This window comes from Tupaia chinensis, unplaced genomic scaffold (assembly GCF_000334495.1).
Source record: "Tupaia chinensis unplaced genomic scaffold, TupChi_1.0 Scaffold150243_1, whole genome shotgun sequence".
In the NCBI taxonomy this organism is placed as follows: domain Eukaryota; kingdom Metazoa; phylum Chordata; class Mammalia; order Scandentia; family Tupaiidae; genus Tupaia; species Tupaia belangeri.
The window spans coordinates 905,438-909,892 of record NW_006210084.1 but is presented as its reverse complement, the minus strand read 5'-3'; the positions used below and the strand labels follow the sequence as shown (position 1 = coordinate 909,892).

The 4,455-nt window shown below is 47.0% G+C and overlaps 1 protein-coding gene across 1 annotated transcript in view; it reads left to right on the top strand.

The window, feature by feature from the left end:
* Nucleotides 1–4,455, top strand: part of EGFL6 (EGF like domain multiple 6) — a 56,333-nt gene that overhangs the window by 11,799 nt on the left and 40,079 nt on the right. The gene's annotated exons all lie outside the window — the stretch shown is intronic.

Genomic DNA, 4,455 nt, shown 5'->3' with positions numbered 1-4,455 from the left:
AAGAATGGAGATCACCATTGCCTGCTTAGCTAAAGAAAGTTAGAGCATGCCCCTGGGACCTGGGTTGATGAAAAGAGTGGGCCCTCACCCGATTGGATTTACGGTGTCATGATCAAGGGCATTGAGAACCAGACTGATGTGGGTGACCTCGGGCAAGTTAGGGAGCTCACTAAGTTTCCATTTCCTCCTGCACAACATGGAGAGGCTAATACCTCCCTCAGAGGTTAAGGAGTGTGAGCAAGAAAGGTATGCTTCTTGCCTGGTACACAAAGAAAATACTTCATAATTACCATTGATTCAGAAAGGACGGGGAAGTTATTGCAGACTTCTGTCTGTAGAAACACCAGGTGATGGGATTAATGTGGCCTTCTTCTTCTACGCATTACAGTATACATTTTTATGTGAAGTCAGTCGGGTGGAAAGGGGTGGAAACTGCATGAGAGGCATGATTTGGAATCTCTCTTACAGTCTCACGAACTTCAGGGCCTACTGCCATAAAACTTGTAAGACCGGGCATATTGCTGGTGAATCAATGAGGACAAGCTTGGGCTTTCTGGAAGGGCTGTTCCGTGACTGGATCAGACCAGCTTGGCCATGGTACATGCAACCAATCACCTTTCCAGTGCTTTCGCAGACTACATAATGTCGTAGGCAGGAAAGGATTTAAAGTGAGACATTTAAAAAGCGCATGCCGAGGCTTAAGCCCAATGCTCACTATGCAAGTTGTGCAAGTTAAAGTGATTGTCAGCACTCCACCACCCCAGTCAAACCTTCAGGTTTGAAGTTGCAGTGATTTTTGTATCTAAAACGTACATTGTATTGTATCAGTCCAATTGACATTAAAGTTATGTGTAGGTTACTTGAAGCACCAAATAACAAGGTGGTCGATCCCCAATGGCTGGGTTTCTGGTTTCTAATTTAGAGTGCAGCCTACGTGGTAATGAGAATGCAGGCTGACTGCCCAAAGAGGCAGAGCCAGACCCCGGGCTCTCAGGTCCCAGGCTGCTCAGGCCTTCACCCCCATCCATCTATTGGCCCAGCATTCCTCTGGAGGCCCTGACTCCCTGCATGCTGAATTTCTCACTCTGGGCCTCTGCCCTATCTGTTCCAACTTAATATGGTTAACCTCAGAATGTATGTCACTTTAGAGATGGAATAAAGAGTGATCCATGGAAGATCTCTAAGGAAAAGCCACAGATGGAGGCGTTTGGGGGAGAATTGAACAAGAGAGTTTTACTTTGTCTGAAAAGTGCTTCCATCTCAGGCCATTCTAGAAACAAACGGATTTTCCCTTTGCTGTGGATCGCCTGTTCAAGTCACAGAGCCAATGTTTCTGTGAATTGAAAACATCTTTCTGACACTTTGACATTCTACCAAGGGTATTATTCACCATTTCTCCTATGTTCTATTTGGCACATATCCTGGGCTTTCCTGTCTGGACCATGTTGGAAGTCAGTTCTCAGGGAATAATCAGAGGTCTTCAGGGCTTAAAACAATAAAAAATTTATTTTTCTAACATCTGAACTTAAAGCTGGATCACCGAGTACATATCCATAACAGAGTAGACACTAGAAATTAAATTCTCTCTCTTTGTCTCTAAAAGTGGAAACATTTTGTTGGGGAAGCACACCTTCTCACTTATGACTTGTTCAGGGTCATAAACTTTCCCTGTTAGAAGTCCTGCCCCCATCACTTTACTCATTAATCAAAAATATCCGAACATCTAGCATGCTTGCTGCAGGAGAAACAGTGATGAATGTCTTTGTCTCTGTCCTGAAGTCACTTAGAACCAAGTCTTAGATAAAAGTCAAGGAAAGCAAGCCAAATATATGCCTAAATAATTTTTTTAGAGGTTTCTGCCTTAGGGCATGTGTGCGTACCAGAGAGATAAAGAGACAGAGATACAGTGAGAAGTCACCCCCCAGGGGGATGGCCACACTGCAGTCTCTTCTTCCATTCTCCTCTTGAGATTTTGGCATACATGCACACCCGCCTGACAGGATTACAAAGCCACTGGGTCCGGGACTCAACCCATGGTCAGCCAGGTGGGAGTCCAGCAACGTAACCGCTACACCATGTGCTGGCCCCTATGCCTAAGTATTTAGTAAGATGGAGACTGGTCAGTTGCCTAGGTGAGGCCCGCCAAAGTTCTGTGGATTTCTCAAAGCTGAGCCGAAGTTCACATGTGGCTGGAGAAAGATATAAAGGGTTCTAGGAGGGGCCATGGATGTGGCCCTTGAGGACGGGAGGGTATTAACCATCAGAGGGGTTGGTGGGGAAGGGTGCTCCGGGGAGGGATAACAACAGATGGAAGAAGCAGAAAAGAAAGGCTAGGTCTAGAGAACAGCAGGCAATTTAGTTCGGGCAGTGGTGTCTCTGTAAGGAGCAGCGGAAGCTAAGACTGGAACAGAAATGGAGGCCTGAGCATCGCGGCTTTAGCTGCGTTGTATATCCCTCCTGTACTCGGGAGGCATCAACATTACATGACTTCTGTGCACGGCATGGCGTCTTCGGAGCTGCACTTTCAGAATATCAGTTACATGTTATGTCTGACATTGGGTTTTCTCAGAATAGAACCTGCAAAGGGGATTCTTGCACAAATATCCCATTGAGGGGTGCTCTTAGGAGAAATCTGTAAGGGACTGAGGGAGCGGGGAAGATGCTAGGCAAAGATGTGCTTCAGGAGAATCCAGCTTGCACCTGATCGGGCAGGGGCCCCCAGCGTGTTAACCACACCACAGAGTTTGTCCTGCCGACAGACAAGCAGCTAGGCTGTTAGTGAGGCACAGTCACGGGCCCCATGGGGCCCATGCTGCCTAAGACTGGGGGTGAATCACAGCATGAAGACCCTGCTGGGGGTGTTTATCGCTCTGTCTCTCTCTGTCACAGAATAAATACATACACTTTCAAACATTTTACATATATGTGTGTGAGTGTGTATGCATATATGTGTGTATATATGTATGTGTGTATATGTGTACATATGTATGCATATGTGTGTTGTGTGTGTATTTGATGAATACATTGGTGGTAGAAACAGTGATAGGGTGTTGTACCTGATTGGTTTGAGGACAAGGAAAGTAGAGATGACTGAAACTTTGAAGTCAGGTAACTGAAGAGGAATGGTGACATTAACAGAAAACGGGGCCTGGGATGGAAAGGGAAGATGCTGAAATCTTAGGGAATGGGTTTGCTTGGCGGTGGAGCTTCTGTGAGCCAGGGTACAGAGGTGGAGAAATTAGCGTCCCTGGGCAGGTACTGAGCCGTTCTTTCAAGTATGGCTCCTGTTAAATCCAGAAACTGCTGGGAACCGTCAACGTCCTGCCTGCCTCCTTTCTCCCTCATTCTCATCTCCATCTCCCCCAGTCCCCCTCTTCTCATAGGACTTCTCATTTTCCTTTTTTCCTGTCTATTTTTTTTCTCCTTATCTCCTTCCCAGGAGCTCAGCTCAAACTGTCCATCCTTGTCGATTGTTTTTCTCTGGCTCCCAGCTCCATCAGTTACAACATCTTATCCCCGTTGTTTCTTGGCCAAATTATTCACTGAAAAAATAGGTATTGAGTGGCCACTTTTTTTTTAAAGGTTTTTACCATAGGGGCACATGCCTTTGCTGGAGAGAGAGAGGGAAAATGAGAAATCACCTCTAGGTAGAAGGATGGCCACACCGCAATCCCTTCTCCATCTCCCTCTCGGGATTTGGGGCTTGCATGTGCATGTGCTTGGTGTGTTTCAAGCTACAGAGTCCAGAGTTTGAACCATGGCTGGTCATGTGAGAGTCCAGCGCCTTAACCACCATGCACAGTGCCACTTTGTGTCAGATGTTGGAATACAGAAGCGAATACCACAGAACACCAGCGCCTGCCTCTGTCCTGCTTCCTCACGCCCCCATCATCACCTTCATCACCACATCATCATCATCATCACCCTTATCATCATGCTTTCAGTCCTCGTCCTCAGGGCCGGAGGTAGCCCCACTCCAGCTCCAATCTCTGGGCTGCCCAGTTTGACTGATAACACACAGCATTATGAAGATGCTGATCATTCAAAAGAAAAATAGGATAGGATAGCTGAGAGAAAGAATGGCAAGGACCTTGGCACTTGCCCCAGGCTTACTGTGGAGTTTCTCTTAGATCAAACATCGTTTTTCATTGATTCATTTTGTCTTTACATTTAAAATTGGCTAGCATGGTCTGGGAGGCTTTATACTTCCCTGATACCACTGGGGGCATGGCAGTGCTGAGCAAAGCCCCAATAACTTGCCCACGTGGGTGGGCGGTGCCAAGGGGAGGTGATCGCAGCAAAATGCTTTCCAGTTTCTGAAAGGTTAAAACTGTCCAGAGAGGGAACCAGCAGTTGGCGTAATGGCTATGTCACTGGACTCCCATGTAGTCGACCACGGTTCGCGTCCTGGACCTGGTGGCTTAAACTCATGTCAGGCATTGGTGCGGGCCTGCC